Source organism: Vanellus vanellus (genome assembly GCF_965231255.1).
Source record: "Vanellus vanellus genome assembly, chromosome: 2".
NCBI lineage: Eukaryota > Metazoa > Chordata > Aves > Charadriiformes > Charadriidae > Vanellus > Vanellus vanellus.
The window spans coordinates 163,559,414-163,581,321 of NC_138906.1; positions in this window are offsets into that span (position 1 = coordinate 163,559,414).

Sequence of the window (21,908 nt, forward strand, 5' to 3'; positions counted from 1 at the left end):
CAATGTGCCCTTGTGGCCAAGAAGGCCAATGGCATCCTGGGGTGCATCAAGAGTGTGGCCAGTAGGTCGAGGGAGGTCATCCTCCCCCTCCACTCTGCCCTGGTGAGGCCGCATCTGGAGTGTTGTGTCCAGTTCTGGGCTCCCCAGTTCAAGAAGGATAGGGAACTCCTGGAGACGTCCAGCAAAGGACTACTAAGATGTTTAGGGGATTGGGGCATCTTTCTTACAAGGAAAGTTTGAGAGACTTGGGTCTTTGTAGTCTAGAGAAAAGAAGACTGAGGGGGGATCTTATCAATACTTATAAATACTTAAAGGGAGGGTGCCAGGTAGATGAGAACAGTCTTTTTTCAGTGGTGCCCAGTGATAGGACAAGAGGTAACTGGCACACACTTGAGCATGGGAAGCTCCATCTTAATATGAGGAGGGACTTCTTTCCTTTGAGGGTGGCATAGCACTGGAACAGGCTGCCCAGAGATGTGGGGAGTTTCCTCACACTGGAAACATTCAAAACCTGCCTGGATGCCATCCTGTGCAACTGCTGTAGGTGACCCTGCTCTGTCAGGGGGGTTGGACTAAATGATCTCCAGAGATCCCTTCCAACCCTGACCATTGTGTGATTCTGTGAGGAGTCTGTGAAGTCTAGGAATCAAGTGAGGGACCTGTTTGCATGTGTGTCTCTCTCTGTGTGTAAGAGGCATCTGGAGGCTCATGAGGGTCAAAGGGCCAGCCTCTGAGTAGACTGGGTGTCTAAGGGCTATTACTGCAGGGATACACAGTGTGTATGTGTTGGTGAGTGCAAGTGGGTTTGTGTACCATTAACTGGAGTGGGGATCTTACGTCCCAGTGTTGGCAACTTTGAGGACTTGAGATGAAGGGCCAGCTGCTGGGCAGACTGAGCACCTGAGGTCAATTACTGCAGGGATCCACATTGTATATACGTATCTATATTTTCCAGTGAAGGACTTCCATCCTGATCAGAGACGAGAACAGGACGAGGCCTTCCGTGCTGTTTGGGCTTATGTTTGCTGGGTGGTTTTGTCTGTGTTGATCTGTGTGGCAACCTGTGTGCATGTGCATATGTGTGTGGTATATGTCTGTTCCTGCATATACCTACTGATAATGCACACTCAGCCTCTCTGCTGGCTGGACTTGGGGCTTGAAGCTGTGACATCACCTCTGTTAGTCTACCAGATTTGACAACTCCCTAGCAATCAGGATAATTGGAATCAGGTTGGAGATGCTTCCTCTACAATTGCAGGGACCTGGTGGGAAGTGGCAAGATAGCCATTTTGTCTGTTGCAATAGCTCATACAGCTTCAGGACCATAGGAGTCTCAGCTGCACCAAGAGGCAAGATGCCACTCTAAGCAGCAGCAACTCTTCTGCTTTGCAACTGTTTTCTGGTTCCAGGGAAATTGCCCAAGCTGTAGAATAAATCTGGGAACCCGATGAGGAGGTGAGTTGCCACTAAATTGCCATTCTGTGCATGAGTTGACAGTTTTTCCTAAGGTCTGATTTCTACAAAACAAGACTATTAATAATTAAGGAGTGAGTAAAAGCCTGTGTCACTCCTCAGCTATTTGGTATTGGCATTTGATGACAGCCACATTTTTAAATGTGACTTAGGTGCTGGGCTTTCCATAAAGCAAAATAAAATATGTCCGTCTGACTGAATTTAAACAGTCATCTACTTACCGCTGTTCCTGATAATTGCCCATGAAATATTTACTCCCAAGACAGCCTTCCTATCTATTCCCACATTTTTAATCTCATATGGGTGACGTGTGTCCAGTTTGATGTCCCATGATGCCTCTCCCTTTCATTTTCTATTATTCTATTAATCTATAACTAATTATTTTGTGAAATGGGTGATTCTAGGCTTTGGCATGCAAAATCTGGCCCACTGCAGCCACTCCAGATTCTTGGAGTTTCCCCAGTAAGATCTATAAAGATGTTCAGGGTATATCAGTAAGAGACCAATAGGACTGTTTATCTCCCAGAGTTTGCTTAATGAACAGCTCTATGTAGCAGTTCACTTGGGCTTCTGCTTTCCAAACTAAGCCACTGTGTGGGTCTCTGTTGCTTGAAAAACAAGTGCAAACAGTAAGAAAGAGCACAAAACGTGATATCTGTGATTTACTTCTAAATGGTTCCCAGTGACAGGACGAGGGGCAATGGGCACAAGTTAGAACACAGGAAGTTCCGTTCAAATACACGGAAAAACTTCTTTACGGTGAGGGTGATAGAGCACTGGCACAGGCCGCCCAGGGAGGTTGTGGAGTCCTCTTCTCTGGAGATTTTCAAGACCCACCTGAATGCAGTCCTGAGTAATGTGCTCTAGGCAATCCTGCTTTTGGCAGGGGAGTTGGTCTAGATGATCTCTAGAGGTCCCTTCCAACTCTGAAAATTCCGTGATTCTGTGATTCCGTGATTCTCAGACCTAAAATAATAACTGGAAATGTAGGGAGTGAGGAATGCAATTCCTGCCTTCTACAATCAAGGACAAAACACGAAGCTTCATTTCTAATGCAAAATATGAGAACAGCCTTAGGAACCCACACTGCTTTTCTCCCAGAGGACTATGCACGTAGAAATTCTTTCTCATTTGTTTTCTCCATTCTCTGACCTGATCAATCCTGATTTCTTCTCTATAAAGTGAAGCAAATTCAACAGAAAGTTAACCTCCCCCTTGATCTTAACAGGCTCCTTGTTAGGGAATGTGTTGCAATGAGGAAATGTGTGTTTGAAGTTACTCAGGCATAAGGGTTTGTTATAGGTGCATCCTCTGAAAAGAAGTTGATCTGTTTGCGCTTTAAAATAAATGGTAAAAGTTGCTGTATTTTCTCAGCAGCTGAACAAGGCTTTGTTTACACTTTCTTTGAGAGCCACCAAATCAAACTGCTTAGAAGTAATGCATCCTGCTTCCGTATCCTGTTTTAGCTTAGGGGTTAGAAGTTGATTCTCAGCTGGTAGATTTTGACCTCTCTGTTAAAAAGCTATACAGCCAAAGGGAACATACCCACAGCAAGTCTGGGGTTGACACCAAGCTGAGGGAAGCCATCGTTGCCCTGGAGGGCAGGACCACTGTTCAGAAGGCTCTTGACAAGCTAGAGAGATGGGCTGACAGAAGACTCATGGAGTTCAACAAGACCAAATGGAGGACCTTGCCCTTCAGAGATGTAGGGCACAGTGTCTGATTTAACAGTTCCCAGTAGAAGGGACATGTTAAACTGGAGCAAGTACAGCAAGGAGGTCTTAATATGATAATGGTTTGGAGGAAAAAGGTACCAGGAGAGATGGAGTTAGTTTAGCCGGAAGAATCAAAGTCTCTGAAGACATCTAACGGTTGTCTTCAACAACTTAATGGAGCCAGACTCTGCTCAAAACTATATGATGAAAGGAAAAGAGGCAACTGTCAAAGATGTAAAAAAGAAATTTCTGAGAGACATAACGTAAAAACCCTTTAGAATGGGAGCGGTTATCCACAAAACAGTCTGTCCAGAGAGGCTGATACTTTGCTCTTGGAGACATTCAAAACTCAGCTTTTCACAGACCTGAATAAACTGATCTGACATCGACTTTATACATGCACAGAGTATGTGAACCTCCAGAGGGTCCTTCCAACTTAAGTTATTTCATATTTCTGTATGTATACACAGAATTTACATCACTCTGGAAACCTGAACTTCCTTGGAGTCCAGACAGCAGTTAAGTAGGAGCTTTGTGGATCATAATGTTGTTATTTTACTACTGCAGACCTACCTTAAGTCCTGATCCTGTGAGTCTCAGATCACTTATACAGTATCCACTTATCTACTATTCATTTATCCACCTACCCTGGTTTCATGACACATCAGCAAACACACTGAGGAACAATCTAAAAGAAATGAATACCCTGATGCTTCTACATATTGTGCTCTGTGGGCTTCCCCTCTGGTAGAGCAGGTTGGGCTGTCAGCTTCGTTGTATCAGAAGACCAATAAACAGTTTGAAATCTCAGACTTTTACCATTTTCCTTTCTCCCTTAAAAATAACTTGGCCCAATGAAAATTCAATCTGTTTTTAACAGCAAGGAAAAATTTGGCAGCAATAAAAACTGAGGTCTTATATTAGGTCTTGACAGGTAAGTGAAGGAAGAAGAAAGATTTGAACTAATTTTCAAGGGTAATTCAGTTCCAGAATTTGATTGGGGATCACAGTCTGAGATTATTATTTATTCTTTAAGGTATTTCAATCCACTGCCGAAATAAATGCTAGGAAATGGAACAACTGTCAAAGTACCTTAGCTTTAAGGCCCACATTGCTAATCATGACACCCAAGCCCCGAGGCCTTGAACCTGTAAGTTCTTGTTCAACAAGGACAGAAGGTGGGAGGGGAAGCTGTACACGAACACAAGTAAGATTAAGCATTAGATTTATTTCTCTGAACAGAGTGGAAGTGAAATGTCAGTTTTCCACAAAACTGCTTTCTTATTGGCAAGAATGGGAAGGAAGACAGTGCTATTGTTCGTCAAAGAATGTCGGATCCGACAAATTAGTGTGCCACATCCACAGCCAGTTTATGCTGATTTACACCCACTAAGGGTCTGGCCTGTGTGCTGAAATATAAAACTCAGCTTGGTAATGAGACATTTACTCTTGTGCTCGTGTTAGTCCCATTACAGCTATTCAGGAATCAATTGGTGGCTGCACAGCTCAGGTTGCTTTCCACTCTCTGTCCTGCTTTTTTACCTCATGCTTTCACACGAAACAACTGGCATCTACCCAGAATGAAGGATCAGCTTGCTAAATCCATTGGGTATGCTTTTGTTCACTTGCCAAAAAAAAGCTCCCTGATCTTCTGGATTGATCAGGGTATTCAGAGCTTCATTTGCTAAACAAAAGCAAAGCAAAAGAATACAGTGTTAGCTGGCTACTGTCTCAGGAAACATTCTTACCTTTTTGGAAAATTTGGCTCTGTTTTTTTATGCATTTTTTTTTATTTTGTTCATTGCATTGGGGATTTTACAGAGTTATACACGCATTGTTCCCTTTGTGGCTTCAGTGAATTCCATGTGCAATTCTGGTGGTCTGTGGGTCACTTTGGCAGCTGTTTAGGCTTATTTGGGTTGTTCCCCACCCATCAAATTTAGAGCTGCTATAACTAGATCCAACTTCAATGAAGCCCTTAACTTTAAATGATTTAGTGACATGCAACAAAGCATACTTACAGTGTTTCCTGGTAGGGGTAGATTTTGAGAGAGTTTCATATACTTTAAGTTAGTGCCCAAAGGAACACTGTATATAAGAAAGATATTTTCAGGGACCTCCCAGGGAACTCCACCATTTTCCCTGGGGAAGCCTGGGGTCCTCACTTGAGCACTTAATCTGCTGTAGACACCTAATTATATATTTCCCATAGTACCTATACCTCACAAATTATGCTTCAAGTAAAGAAAATATTCATAGCATCAGTACCAGGAAGTACATTGTCTGAATATTCATGAAGATTCATACTAATCACTGGTACCTAAAATATGCAGGTATTAAAATGCCTGCCAAAGCCAGGTTACACAAAAAATAAATCAGAAAAGAAGCCTTAGAATAATTTTATAAATCTTTCATGTCAAGAAGAAGAGATGAATCTTGAGATTGGATATGAGGACAATTGTCAGTTAATTAGCCACGGAAAGCATATCATTTAATGATAATGTAACCATTTTATGGAATTTGCTGCTTTGCATCAGAACCTATTAAAACAAAAGTCTAGAAAAATGAAATTTGCTAATATTATAAATTAACCTGAGGCCCTTCCTGATCAAACTTCCTGAAGTGAATTAACATCAACATTGGGCCCTTTTTAAGAACATTTGTTATACAGCAAGATGTATTCCTTCACTACGGTGTTTGGGCTCCTCATTTGTCTCAAAGAAGTTGTATAAGTTCTTCAAGAAGATATAGCAAGTATTTTTAAATCTTTGGGATGTGGGGATGATGTCTTTATCAACAGTTCTCTGATTTGGGGAACACTCTCATTTTATATCCCCTACCTCCTGAAGCAGAGAGGAGTGAATTGAGGAATGTCTTTTTTTTTTTTTTTTTTTTTTTCTATGTAAACTTCAGTGTCTTCTGTGCAGAAATATCTAGAAAAACGACATTACATTTCATCACCAGTAAAAGAGCACAGTGTATGTGGGTTTGGTGTTGTGCTCCAGTGCGGTGGGAAATGAAATGAGGCCCTTTTCTATTTAACTTTTCTTTCAGGATTAATGAGAAAAAGACACAGTCAGTAAGGATGCTTGCAGAAAAGCAAGACAAGTAGGTACAGCACTGACAGTCTTCTCTTTCTCAAATGAAAGTCCTGAAAACTGGGATAATTCAGCACTTTGGGACCACTTTCTCTCTTTCTTTTGTCTATTCCTTTTCAAAAATTAGCCCTTGGGCTTAAGAACATTTCATTGGGAGTATTGTATACCCACATAATATTTTAGTTTGGCCAAAAAAAGAGAGGGGGGGGGGGGTTGGAAGATTTCAGCGAAAATGTATGCAATAAGCTCTGCTCCTGAGGGTGCATCCATTTTGAATCACTGCTCAGTAGTAATTAATTTCCACTTGATATTTCCACAAAGCTGTAACACCATGTATTTTCTTACTGCCACTGCTAATCCTGCCACTAAGCCCTGTATTTTAGAGGGCTGATGGCAGTAATAAAATATTATCACCATTCTTTTTACTAAGTGACAGCAAATTGGGATCTAACAGGTATGTTGCAAAATTTGGGGGTTTATCCTCTGTTTACAGAGGACTATGGTCAATTCTTCTTGGTGACTGTCAATTAGTCTGTTGCACTGCTGTTGTTTATGAATGATAGGTTTAGGTTTATCGGCTCCATTTCTAAATCTAAAAACAAAGAACAAAGACTCTCAACCTTATAACATTGTGTCTGAGTTCCAGTAAGTCACCTGGCATGTTATTTCAAGCTGTTACTGTTATCACTGTACTCTGAAAAGAATTTATGCTTGGCTAAAGCATGATTTTCAGAATGGTATCCAGGCTCATTTAGAAAACCCAACAGATGGGTGGTGTTAGTAACCTTAATTTAAGGACCTAGATATTGCTTAAGCTTAAAGCAACAATTTAACTGTTCCTCCTAAACAAAAAATCAGTTCAGTTTCAGAAGTACAGGTCCCTAGCACTATTTAACGTGCCTCAGGTGCCTGCATATGAATGATGGGAAAGAAAAAGGACTCACGGAGTGACAGCAGGACACCAGGCAGGATATTCCCCCATACCTACATGGACATTAAACATCTGCATGTTGGTTGTTCAATTCTGACTTCAGTCTCTCAAGAGGGAAAGATGCCTTTAGACAACAGAAGATCCTGGCCACCAAACTTAAGAAGACACGATTTCCCTCCAGAGATCTTCTCTTTGTGGTCCTTCACTGTGTTTATGAGAAATGCAAACACATACTTTAGGATGTCAGGTTCACCACGAGCTTAAAAAGTGGAAAATCCTTATTCTTCATTCTTTAAGGCTGTACGACCCTCACAACTTTATTCCCCAGACACCTAATTTTTCATTAGGCTCTATAAAATAGATTAGATGAGCCTTGTAGTTTAGTATTACAGTTTGGTTTTATCTTTATTACACTTTTTTTTTTGTTACCCAATAATTTTACATTTAATTCAGATCTTTAATTCTGGTGTTGAATAACTTACTATCCAAGTTTTGATCTTTACACAGTCTTACTAATGTGAAATTTAGCATGACCTTGATGTTGACATATTAAAATGTCAGTTGGATATTCTTAATTTATTAATACACACATTATGATTTGTATGCTGATATTTTCAGTTGAAATATCATGTTGGGTTAAGTGAAATGTCTATGCATATTAGATTAAAGCAGATACCTTTACCAGTAAAGCTTGCTATCAGAGTGAGACTTGGGGGAAGAAAGGATAAAGAATTTGTTTACTTGCATTTGTGGCTTATGGTAAGGCTAAAATATCAGAGAATTCAGAAAACTATCATATACTGTTTCTTGACTGCAAACTTGCAGTTTCATCACCATCTCTGATAAATTTTCCTACATAGCTCCCAATTATCATTGATGTTCTTCATTATAAATTTAACTTTCCTCTTGGTTATACTCCCAAGTTTACTTCCTTGGGGTAAACTATCCCTTTTGTAATTTTGGATCATTTTTTGTTCAGAACACATTCTACATATGAGATCTTGATCACTGATTCCTCTCAGCTTCCACTCTAGTGGATTCATCTTTACCAATGATGGTGACAAAAAAATATAAATCATTAAGATTATTTCAGTTACACAGAAAAGGAAGAATGAGATTAAATGACTCACTCAAGATATTCAGAAACTCTTTATCAGAGACAGTATAGCACAGATCTTTTCAATCCTAAATTAGTGCCTTCAACAAAAGACCATCCTGCCAAACACATAATGTTGGCCCCACATCTATCTGAAGCCCCCATCTGTTTTCATGCGTGAACAGATGGCAAATAGAACTTTTTCATGTGAAATCTTATTCCCCAGGTGCTATAGCTTCACAAAAATATATTTTAAAAAATCATAATAATTGGAAGAGGATGTTAGAGTACACCAAACACTTGCAATGTAAATCCAACTACAAGATGCAATTTTTTTTTAACTAGTCACTAGGTATATTATAACAAAATAGTATGGGAAATTTTAATTACTGATTGGAATAAGCAAACATTTAGTTACTCATGAATATTTTATTTAATACAAATTCACAAAAGGTCTAACTGCAGTTAAATGAGGTGTACATGATAACACGCACAGTAATCTAGTTTGTGATAACATATTAGTAAACAGATATTTCTGTAAATGTCATTAATACTTGGAGTGTTGCATGGGGAGCACAGTGTCATGACCTCTTCATTTTGTAGATCATAGAATCATAGAATGGTTGAGGTTGGAAAGGACCTTGAAGATCATTGAGTTCCAGCCCCTCTGCCATAGGCAGGGACACCTCCCACTAAACCAGGTTGCCCAAGGCCACGTCCAGCCTGGCCTTGAACACCTCCAGGGATGGGGCCTCAACAACCTCTCTGGGCAACCTCTTCCAGTGCCTCACCACCCTCACAGTGAAAAACTTCTTCCTAATGTTTAATCTGAACCTGACCTCTTCTAGTTTAAAGCCATTCCCCCTCGTCCTATCGCTACATGCCCTAGTAAAAAGTCCTTCCACAGCTCTCCTGTAGGCCCCGTTTAGGTACTGGAAGGCCGCAATAAGATCTCACCGGAGCCTTCTCTTCTCCAGGCTGAAGAGCCCCAACTCTTTCAGCCTCTCCTCACAGGAGGGGTGCTCCAGCCCTCGGATCATTCTCGTGGCTCTCCTCTGGACTTGCTCCAGCAGGTCCAAGTCCTTCTTCTGTTGGGGACTCCAGAGCTGGATGCAGTACTCCAGGTGGAGTCTCAGAAGAGTGGAGTTAGAGGGGCAGAATCACCTCCTTTGACCTGCTGGCCACACTTCTTTTGATGCAGCCCAGGATACAGTTCAAACTATCCAGTATATTTCAGTACTTTGGTTAGTATGCAAGAAGGATGAGTGTTTACTGGGATTCTTGCAGGAGACATTGTGTTCAAGGAGTCAGTGATCTTGAGCAAACTCTGTCAGCCATGGTGGACCTTTTGCTAAGGCTTGAGATACCCATGGATTAGCTTGAGTGACCACAGTGTAACACTAGACATAAAAATAAAGGGGAACATGCTGGAAGGCTCTAGGTATGAACCACTCCTGGATACAATTCTGAGACACACGCAGCTGCCTATGTTCTGGTGGACATAAAAAAATATCTGTCAAAACAAATGTATAGTTTTGTTTGTTATACTAGACATAATGAGCCACAGTAGTGAGTGGTTGGTGAACCTCTCCATGGATGGGATCTGCACAGCACGCTATGGCTGTTTATCGGGGATCTGTCTGATGCTGCACGAGCATGGGGTTCCCAGCATCTGAAGGAACATAAGATTTATTTGCTATCTATATTTCTCTTCATAGTTCCTATCATGTTGTTATTACTATTGTTATTACAGCAGGTTTTTTTACACCACTTGCTGCTGTGCCTTTCTTATTGAGATCTGGAAAGAACCCTGCACCCCTCCTGGTACAGAAGAGAAACAGTAACACTCAGATGATCTCCATAAATTGAAATTCACATTTCTCCTGCTTTACATTTTGTAAGAAAAATGTAAGTGTTTTGCAAACATAGACCATCTTAGGATGTGTCTCTGACTTCTTGTCCATTGGTAACATCTTAGCCCACCAGAAACAGGTCAGTGCTGCAGGCTCATTGTATCTCAGTTCTTTAGCTCTGCAATACAATGTACACACAGGTGTGTTATTTTAGTTATGAACCATGTTTCCTAGCAGATATCCACTGCACAATGAAAACAGACTACAGTTCAAGGAACAGTTACACTGTTAATGTTCCAGTTATCATGTTGGCCATCAAACTAGAATTTTGAAACACAAGATGAGGCAGTATAGTCTCTTACAAAGTGGGCAGAATATCAGTTTAGCTGGGACGGTTGTATTTTATGTGGTGATTAAATAAGTCGGTTTTAGAACAGTTTTAGCTTGTGGTACACTACAAGCAGTAGTGAGAGAGTTGCTAAGCTAGAAAGCATCTAACCTGTTTTGCTTTTATGAAAGAGCAAATGATGCTGTTGTTCACAAAGTCTCAAGTCTAACGTGACTGATTTAGCATCTAACTTAGGCATGGGTAAGCCTCATAAATAGTGTTCTAAATATGTGCAGTAGAGAGAGAAGGAAGTGTAGTGTTAAGAATAGTAGAAATTGGTGGGAAATGAACCGTTCCCCCTAAATGAAATATTTTAATTCCATAACTGGTCAGTGGAGAGCAATAAAGTGTCTGTGACAGCCTGCTTAGTATCTTCTAGTTTGACTAAATTAGGTCCCTGGACTAAAAAGACTTGTGAATATAGCTGGAGGTTTACCATTCTACAGAGAATTTGAGCAAACTGTGGTGAACTCAAGCCAGTGTCACAGTGAAAACAAGTTGCACTGTCAGCAAGTCAAGATGTAGAAATGTCTGTAAAATAATAAAGGAAGTAAAAAGTAGCAAGCTAGCAGGGAAAAAAAAAGTGATTTTTTAAAAAAATGCATTATGCGGGCATTGCTTCTGTTCTGTTATTTATAATAATTTATTTGCATGTTGACAGCATTAATAATATACATATAAAATATTTCTTGATAAGTTTCTATGTAGGAAACTCACCTGGGTTTCTGTTAATAGACTATTTTGCACTGAAAAATCACTACATAAGATCCTGTTAGGGACTGCCCTAACCACTGGGCTAGATAGTCATAGCTAGCCTTCCTGTCAGAATGCAGAAATGTCTGTAAATTAAAATTAAAGAAGTAATAGAATATAATTAAATACATTAAAATGAAAATTAAAAGAAATATATATTTCTGCTTAGCAAAACAGCTTCAATGATGGGGTCTCCTGTCCTGGATCTAAGCATAAAATTAAGGATTTCTGTTTTTCTGTCTTCTTTAGGAAGTGCTCAAAATTCTGTGTTCTGTCGAGAGATCGGAGGCATTTCCCCTCAGTCTCTTTGTATTTCATTCTTTCTTCTATCTTCTGTAGAAAACCTTGTGTCTAGTGCTCGGTGTGTTATAAGTCTTATGGACTGTTTAAAGATGACCTCCTGGTTGAAGTCCCTCTGCAAACAGACAGGTATTTAGTTTATGGCTCTATATATTGGCATGAAGATCCTCAGACCTGTCAAGATGAGGCAGCTCTGGGCACATGCCACAGCTTAGAGTGAGACACAGACCAGGGACAAACCCACCTAAGTGACTAAGACAGCATTATGTCATATAGTTGAACACATCAATCCAGCCAGCACCAGTGGAAGCTACAGGAAGACAGATTTTTTTCCCCTCCAGTCTAATTATTTAATGTACACAAGCTGGGAGTTAATGTCATCTGTTTTAGGAATCACATGGGAGGTTTGGATTAGGTTTGGAGGGTCATTTCATAAGGCAGTCTGGGACCGTGGGATCACAAGATAATTCAAGCTAGAAGGTACCTGGGGAAGTCTCTAAGTCTCTAGTCAAAAATCCTGCTCAAAGCAGGGGTGGCTACGGGGTCAGACCAAGTTGCTTAGGTTTTTATCCAGTTCAGTCTTGAAAATATTACGGTATCTAAACACTAGCTGATTTTTTTTTCTTCCCTTCTTTTTCCTTCATGTTTTTTCCTCCTTTTCTTTTTCTTTTTCCTTACGTTCAAATTCCTCTCTTTGATTCAGCAACCATAATATGCAGAGCTACCTACACACAATGTAGTCAGACATGTTTGTTATGTCCTTTGAACCAGCTAGATGTAAGATGTGAAGGATCTTAAAACTATGCAATTGTATTAGCTCCAGGCTGAGTCTCACTAAGGACTTCTAACCTCTCTACAACCTCTTCGCTGCCTAAAACATCTAGTGTTGCTGCTCCCTAAATAACATCAACTAAGATCTAGTGAGCTGTTGCATACAAGCTCCTTGCACGCAGAATGCTTTCATGCAGAGAATAACCAGGAAAACACATGGGGCCAATTCAGAGCAGAGCATCAGTGGTTTTGTCTCTCTCCTGAGCCTTCTAGAAATTCTTCAAGCTGCTTGGAGTTCACCTTATCTTATGATGTTGTACACCTCCTGCTTGGAGAAACTTCATTCAGATCCCAGACATCCCCACAACATCAGATAATATATAAAATTTCTAGTATTATTTCAAAATTCATTAAAAAAAAAAAGGCATCATGCTTATTGGTTTCTGAGAGTGAGAAATTATCTGCACTGCGTAGATGACCAACTTTGTTGATACAAAGACTGAGTATACAGTCCAATTTCAAGAAGCAGGATCTCTCCTGGATTTGTCTTATTCCAGATCATGTACGTCAAGCCTCCTGTTTACCACTGACAGGATGTTCCCCTCCTCTGTCCCATATGGCTGGTCAATGATGAGATCAGCCACTCCAGCTCATCTTTTAGGTTTAGAAAAGGCAAATAAAAGGCAAAGAGGAAAGGAAAACTATAAATGCAATATATTTTGGATAACAAGGTGTATGTTAGCTGAGCAGCCATGACAAGAAAACAGATTGAGGCATTTAAAGACACAGAACATAGTTAAAAAAAAAAACCTATAAATACACAGTTACACAACTTAGTTGATTTTAAACAATTAATTTGAGCAATTTGGCATAGTTTCCCTGGTTTAATAAAATATATTAAATAAACAAGAAAAATGACTGTAAGTAATCCCTTTCTTTTTTCCCTGGGCTCGTGTTTACTTTTTTTTCCCCACCGCATTGAATTTATCCAAGACAGTTATACTTTTAAATATGTAATTACTTTCCTGTGCCTACTGCTGCAGAGCTTTCCTTTGGGGAAAGGTATCAGAACAGTTATCCGCACCTCGGATGAAGTGGAAAATTTAGTTGTAAGTGGCATTTACTGCTCTCTTCAGTAGCAGTAATCCAGCCATTGAAATGTTACTAAGATTGCTTCTTTTGACCCTTTTTAACAAGATCACAGCTTTCAGCATTTCAAGTACCCTTATCAACCAGACCCAGCAGTGGCTTCAGGAAAGGCATTACCTGATGCAGGAAGCTTTAAGGTGTCAGAGAGAGTCAATCAGCCCCAGTACTACGCAATTCTTATCAGAAATCCTTTGCTCTTTACTTTGTGTGATTGTTCCCTTCCTTATTGACGTGGAGGCTGTAAGGTTGGTTGAAGGAAGAACTTTGTGAGCAATGCACAGGCTTTTTCTTTACATAAGTGACTTTTATGAAACATCAACTTATTAAGGCAGTCACTACAGTGTGTGCATTGGAGGCGATGTGAATGAAAAGCTTTCAGAGACAAGGTCTACAAAACACTAGGCAACCTTTAAGGCGGTCAGAGTAGAAATCAGCAGGTCCCATTAACATGGTCTGTACAAGATTTCTACTGTGGCACCAAAGTCACAGAAAATTTCCTCTCCCTTCTCATCTTCTCAGTTGCAGTACATCTCTATGTTTAGGGAAAAGAGAAGTTGATACTGTGATCTACAGCAACAGGTAAAGGCACTCCATGATGGAAGATAGTGTCTGTCAATATCAACAATCAGGGGTTGGAGAAGAAGCAGGCGTTGAGAACAATTAGCTCTTTGGAATAATTAGGCAACACTGTCAAAGTTCAAAATCAAAGAGGTTTTTGGACTTCCAAAGCTAGTAAGAAATAGAAAGAGGACTTAGGGAAATTGAACTTGAATTTTCTATCCTATGGAGATATCAAAGGAACTGCTCACTCGTTTTTTGGTATGTTGGGAAAAGACAGGAAGCAGAAGTGGTTAGGTTCATCCATCTTCATCTTTTTCTAAGTGTCACCACTGTATTTGCTTTCTGTGCTGTATATCTTGCAATTTCCACGGATTAAATAGTTTTAGACTCCATTGCAAAATATTTCAAGATCCACTGCCAAAAAAATGTTGGAGGAAAACTAAATGTCCTTATCATAATAATGTGATAATTATTGATCACTGAATTGTTGATTACTTAGAAATGTACATTCAACTATTATTATTATTGGAGGCTCTTAAAAAATTTTAAACAAACAATAATAAGCAAATTCACATATAGCTAAAGTATTCTTGCATCATGTGCACAGTCCACTTCTATGCTTCTTATGAATATCGGAAACTCATATGAGTAAATTTTGTATCATGAAAAAGTATTATTATTGAAGTCCATTAATAAATTCAACAATTTTGTGAGGAGCTGGTGTATTCTCCATCCTTTGAAGGTTCTTGATGCACTGGGAATGCCATTCTACATAAATGGCAAGTAGTAATCAATGGAATTGATGCAGAAATCATTGAGTAAAGTTGAAAAGCCTGGGGATGTCAAACTTAATGTCTTTCTAAGCCTGCAAGAATCACTGTTTTTCTGAAGATCCACTGGAAAGCATTACTGCAAATGTCATATTCAAATACCTTTGATTCCTGGGACTGAGTAACTACAAGTTCTAGCTTTGCAGAAAAGGATCTGGGGGTCCTGGTGGACACCAAGTACAACATGAGCCGACAATGTGCCCTTGTGACAGAGAATTGTGTTGTGTAAGGAGAACCTGGTACTGTAAGCCTGCATGCTAAAACTGTATATTAGTTTCTATTCTCCTGAATCTATCTATAGTTTGTGAGTGCTCAATACAGCAACATTCAAAGGATTTGTTTACACATTCAGTAAAGATCAATATCTTTTCAATATGCCTAGAATAGCTTAATGAGTACCCTAAAAACCTTATGCAAGATGAAAAATTGATTGGATGTGATTCTTGTTTGAGACCACGTATGAAACCATTGATTTTTGTTGGATGTCAACTTTCCAAAATGTTTCTTAGAAGTTTTCAACTCTGAAACATCTGTGGTGAAATTAAAAGTCCACCTGAGTCAATAAAAAGCTTTCATATCCTTCTAGTGTTGAAAAATTTAAGCAAATGTTCACATTTGTTAAAAGGTGTAACACATTAGTATCCATCCTTCAAAGCATGCATTTCCCATTGAATGTTAGATGAGTTCATGGTACCATTCAAAGAAAAAGAAAAAAGAATCATAGAATGCTTTAGGTTGGAACAGACCTTGAAGATCATCGAGTTCCAACCCCCTTGCCATGGGCAGGGACACCTCCCACTAGACCAGGTTGCTCAAAGCCCCATCCAGCCTGTCCTTGAACACGTCCAGAGATGGGGCAGCCACAGCTTCTCTGGGCAACCTGTTCTAGTGCCTTACCACCCTCAAAGTGATTTTTTTTTTTCCTAATGTCTAATCTAAATCTCCCCTCTTCCAGTTTAAAGCCATTCCCCCTCATTCTATCACTACATGCCCTTGCAAGAAGTCCATCCCCAGCTTTCTTGTAGACCCCCCTTAGGTACTGGAAGGTCGCAATAATGTCTCCCTGGACCCTTCTCTTCTCCAGGCTGAACAACCCCAACTCTCTCAGCCTGTCCTCATAAACGAGGTGGTCCATCTCTATGATCATCTTTGTGGCCCTAAAGGAAGGACACTTCAGGTTTCACTTGCAATAAGGAGTAAAGCACTTTCTTGGGAAAGGGAATTAGTGATCTGTAGCCAAGGTCTCCTATACAGTGCCAGAGGAAAGGTATGATTCCCAACTCATGCTTTTCAGTCTCTGAGGGAAGCAGGCTTTGAACTTCCAAATAGTTTAGTCTTCTCAAGATTCATAAACTGATCTTTCTCTTGAAATTAAATAGCTAAACCCTTTTCTAAAAAAAGAGAGAAAGGAGAAAGGCAGTGATTTCCTGCAGAACATAGCTAGATGAGAAAATAAGTCTCTGCCTTTTAGTCAAGTAGTTGAAATATTTTTCTAGAAATGGAAAAGCTTAAGTTCTTTCTGTCTTTCTGTCTAACTTATATCAAAACTTCCCTTCTTAAGCAAATGCACTAACAATTAGAATGTAAGGTATTTGAGGGTATATTGTTCCCATTTGTGTTCTGATGAAAACACCCCACTTTGTAAAAATACATGGTTGAATAAATAAATCAACAAATAATAATCTTCTGCTACTCACATGTTTAAGAACAGAGAGCCAATCTTCTGTCCTAAATGATTGCTGTTATGGTTTCTGGCAATCTCAGCTGGTGAATATTAACTTACAAAAACTGAAACAGCTTCAACAAAAGTTTATAGGAAAGTCTGATATCTGAATGACCATGTCTGGTCTCAAGTGAATTTTCATAGGCTATTTGAGCGCAAATACTTTCAGGCAAAGCTTAGGATTGTATTTGTCTTTCCTCTATGAGTTTCACTGCCGTTGAATTAGAGACTTAGATTCCTTTTGTTTTGCAAGTAGCCCAATTTATGCTTGACTTTTTAAACGTGGCTAGATATTATGGAAGTAATACCTGAGCATATTGTCTGATCAAATGGTCTATGTGTTCAGCTGGGATGATGGATATTGGGATTCAAATTACCTGCTTTAAATCAGAGGGCAGAGTTCACTCAGGGTTTCATATATTCTAGATGAGTATTTCTTAATGACTGGCTATGAGGTGAAAGAGAAGGACCCGCGCTGCTGTCTTGATTAAGAAGTGGCCTGGTTGAATTATCTGCTTCACCAGGATGGTAGATTGTAAGGGAAAAGATGCAGAAAAATTCCTGAGAAGCATCATCCTGCTGCTAGTATCTTCAATTAACCATCTTAGATGCTTTCCAAGGCCAGTATTATGACTTTTATAGATTATACTCTTAAAAGCCTAGATAGGTGATAACACCAGGCTGTAGATCCTGTCCTCTGACAAAACACTAAAATTGAACACTGCAGTACTGACCTCAATTCCCCTCTGAAGTTAGCTCAGAGGTCCCACCATAGGTATGGAATCTCTCTCTTCCATAATTAAACATCCATTTTGGATCTAACACAATGTTATAAGACAAGTCAAGGTCAGGACGAAGATCGATTGAGAAAAGAAGAGAAAAGAATGTGACTACGAAAATAACTAGATGAAGGCACATTTAAATGTGTCTTCTAAACTTCTAAACTGGTTTATCTCCCAGGCAACAGAAATGGGAATTACACAAAAAAAAAAAAAAAAAGGTTTGAATGTGTTGAAAAGGTTTCTGCACATACATGTGATGGCTACAAAGTCAGTTATTCTGATTTATACATAATGTCACTTGTCTGTAATCATCTGCCTTGAGAATGGTCTAACTAGATATGTGACCATGTGTGTCTGTGTACATCTGGGGTATATATAGGGATGTTATATGGCTACTTCTGTGTCGTGGTTTGGTCCTCAAACCAAGACATTCCATCAGTGTCCTTATACCTTACTAACTGCCTTAAACCTTTTGAGCATTACGTTGGAGATTCATTTTGGTGTGAAAGGTTCTTCCTTCCCTTCATCACTGTATCCAGCAAATAAGAATGCTTAGAAATACTTTCAGATGGACAAGATTTTAGAAAAATCACAAAGACTACATATACACGGCTTTTTGTGTGAAATATATGATCATGGAATCATAGGACCATAGAATGGTTGAGGTTGGAAAGGACCTTGAAGATCATCGAGTTCCAACCCCCCTGCCATAGGCAGGGACACCTCTCACTAGACCAGGTTGCCCAAGGCCACGTCCAGCCTGGCCTTGAACACCTCCAGGGATGGGGCCTCAACAACCTCTCTGGGCAACCTCTTCCAGTGCCTTACCACCCTCACAGTGAAAAACTTCTTCCTAATGTTCAATCTGAACCTGACCTCTTCTAGTTTAAAGCCATTCCCCCTCGTCCTATTGCTACATGCCCTAGTAAAAAGTCCTTCCCCAGCTCTCCTGTAGGCCCCCTTTAGGTACTGGAAGGCCACAATAAGATCTCACCGGAGCCTTCTCTTCTCCAGGCTGAAGAGCCCCAACTCTTTCAGCCTCTCCTCACAGGAGGGGTGCTCCAGCCCTCGGATCATTCTCGTGGCTCTCCTCTGGACACCCTCCAGCAGGTCCAAGTCCTTCTTCCATTGGGGACTCCAGAGCTGGATGCAGTACTCCAGGTGGGGTCTCACCAGAGTGGAGCAGAGAGGCAGAATCACCTCCTTTGACCTGCTCGCCACATTTCTTCTGATGCAGCCCAGGATATGGTTGGCCTTCTGGGCCGTGATCACACATTGCTGGCTCATGTTGAGCTTCTCATCAATCACCACCCCCAGGTCCTTCTCCTCAGGGCTGCTCTCCAGCCATTCCCCACCGAGCCTGCATTTGTACTTGGGATTGCCCGAACCCAGATGTAGGACCTTGCCGTTGGCCTTGTTGAACTGGATGAGGTTGGCTTGGGCCCACCTCTGCAGCCTCCAGTCCAGGTCCCTCTGGATGGCATCCCTCCCCTCCAGCGTGTCTACCTCGCCAAATAGCTTGGTATCATCGGCAAACTTGCTGAGGGTGCACTCGACCCCACTGTCCATGTCACCGACAAAGATGTTGAACAGTACAGGTCCCAGTACTGACCCCTGAGGAACGCCACTTGTCACTGGTCTCCACTTGGACATCGAGCTGTTGACCGCAACTCTTTGAGTGTGACCTTCCAGCCAGTTCTCTATCCACCGAGTGGTCCATTTGTCGAATCCATTTCTCTTCAATTTAGAGACCAGGATATCGTGTGGGACAATGTCAAATGCTTTGCACAAGTACAAGTAGATGACATCAGCTGGTCTTCCCTTGTCCACCGCAACTGTAACCCCTTCGTAGAAGGCCACCAAATTTGTCAGGCATGACTTGCCCTTGGTGAAGCCATGCTGGCTGTCACCAATCACCTCCTTGTTTTCTATGTGCCTCAGCAGAGTTTCCAGGAGGATCTGCTCCATGATCTTGCCAGGCACAGAGGGGAGTCTGACTGGCCTGTAGTTCTCCGGGTCTTCCTTGTTTCCCTTTTTGAAAATAGGGGTTATGTTTCCCCTTTTCCAGTTGGCAGAAACCTCGCCAGACGGCCACGTCTTCTCAAATATGATGGCTAGTGGCTTAGCGACCTCATCTGCTAGCTCACTCAGGACCCACAGATGTATCTCATCAGGTCCCATGGACTTGTGCACCTTCAGATTCCTCAGGTGGTCTCGCACTTGATCTTCACCTACAGTGGGCGGTTCTCCATTTTCCCAATCCTCGTCTTTGCATTCTGCGTCATGGGCAGTGTGGCTGCAGTCCTTGCCAGTGAAGACTGAGGCAAAAAAGTCATTGAGTACCTCAGCTCGTTCTCTGTCCCGGGTAACCAGTTCTTGCATTTCCTTCTGGAGAGGGCCCACAGTTTCCCTAGTCTTTCTTTTCTCACTGACATAAAGGATTTTTTGTTTGTCTTAATGTCCCTGGCCAGATTTAGTTCTATCTGGGCTTTAGCTTGTCTAACCTGATCCCTGGCTGCTCGAACGATACCTCTGTATACCTCCCAGGCTACCTGCCCCTCTTTTCACTCCCTATAGGCCTCCTTTTTCCTTTTGGTCATGTCCAGGAGCTCCTTGTTCATCCATGCAGGCCTCCTGGCTTTTCTGCCTGCCTTCCTCTTTTTAGGGATGCATCGCTCCTGAGCTTGGAGGAGGTGGTCCTTGAATATTAACCAACTTTCTTGGACCCCCCTTCCCTCCAGCGCTTCATCCCATGGCACCACACCAAGCAGATTCTTCAAGAGGCCAAATTCAGCTCTCTCAAAGTCCAGGGTGGTCAGCCTGCTGTGCACCTTCCTCACTGCCTCAAGGATCTCAAACTCGACCATTTCATGGTCACTACAGCCCAGGCTACCCTTGAGTTTGACACTGTCTACCAGCCCCTCATTGTTGGTAAGAACACGGTCCAGCATAGCTCCTCTCCTTGTTGGCTCCTCAACCACTTGGAGAAGGAAGTTGTCTTCAATGCAATCCAAGAACCTCCTGGATTGCCTATGCCTGGCTGTGTTACCCTTCCAACAGATGTCGGGGTGGCTGAAGTCACCCATATGAACCAGGGTCTGTGAGTGTGATGCTGCCCCTATCTGTCTATAGAGGGCTTCATCCACTTGGTCTTCTTGGTCGGGTGGCCTGTAGCAGACCCCCACTGTAATGTCCCCTGCTCCTGATTTCCCTTTAATCCTGACCCATAGGCTCTTTATCCATCCCTAGGCTGAGCTCCATGCATTCCAGCTGCTCCTTGACATATAAGGCAACACCGCCTCCTCGTTTCCCTTGCCTGTCTCTCCTGAAGAGCCTGTAGCCTTCAGATATCCCAGGAGATATAATTAAAACAAAAGAAAAACAAAAAGCAAACTAAAAAAAAAAAAAACTTCCTGAAAATCAGGAAACTTTAATTATCTCAAATTTGAGACCCTAGATCCATTGCCACTTGTAAAGGCTAGACTTTATCATTTTGGTATGAAGGTCTAATACAAATAATATACAAATCATTGTGTTTTCAGCTTTATTTGTGTCTGAAAAATGGTGAATAAACTGGAAGGAACTTAAAAAAAAATAATAAATAAATGCTGTGAACCAATAAAAACATATGCCCCAGGTCTTCAACTGGAGTCAATTAACTCCAAGTGATTATTTTCCTTAGCTGGTACACATTTAAAAGCTATCTTCATTTCGCCACCACTACTAATAGAATTCTTCCAATTTCATCTGTGTTTCTCACCACCTGTTGCAGTATTTCCTTGAAATGCATAAAGCATAAGGTCATATTCCCTACACTCTGCTTCCCAACAGTACGTCCTTTGAGCACATCAGCTCTGTAAATATGATTAGTGATGCGTGGTTAGTCTGTGCAACAGCACCCAGAGAAAAAAGAAAAATTGAGTCTTCCTCATTGTTGCCTGTGAGTATTCAAACCCAGTGGATTAATTTGTTTTCCATCTGCATCACTAGTTTCATTTTTGAGAAAAGGAAACATTTCAAATTGGGTACAAGATGTGCAGGTTCATTTGTGGATGTATTTATCTTTGATTTAGCCTCTTTTTTGTTTTTGTTTTTTTAGTTCGTGTCCCACCCCCCACCCAGTCTATTTTGAAAGAAACAGCTGTTGTGTGATTCTCTCACTGATAAGGAGAAAAGGCTGTAGGAGAAAGGTAAATCACATAACCCCACTTAGGTCAAAAAGCAGGCTGCAATTGCTAGTCCATGAGCAAAAAAGGAGTGCTCCTTTGAGGGGCAAACTCTTCCTCCCATTCACATGCTATATGGTATGTAAATCCAAATCCATTCACTGCACTAAACAAGGTGTCAGGAGTGTATTTAACTGAGGCAAGAGATGAGGGTATATTTGTCTCCACCCTTTACTGACAGCACCAATCGAGTGCATTATTTAAACTCCAGGTCAGACAGTGTGGATTTGGCTGTAGGTAAACACATGACTGCACCTCA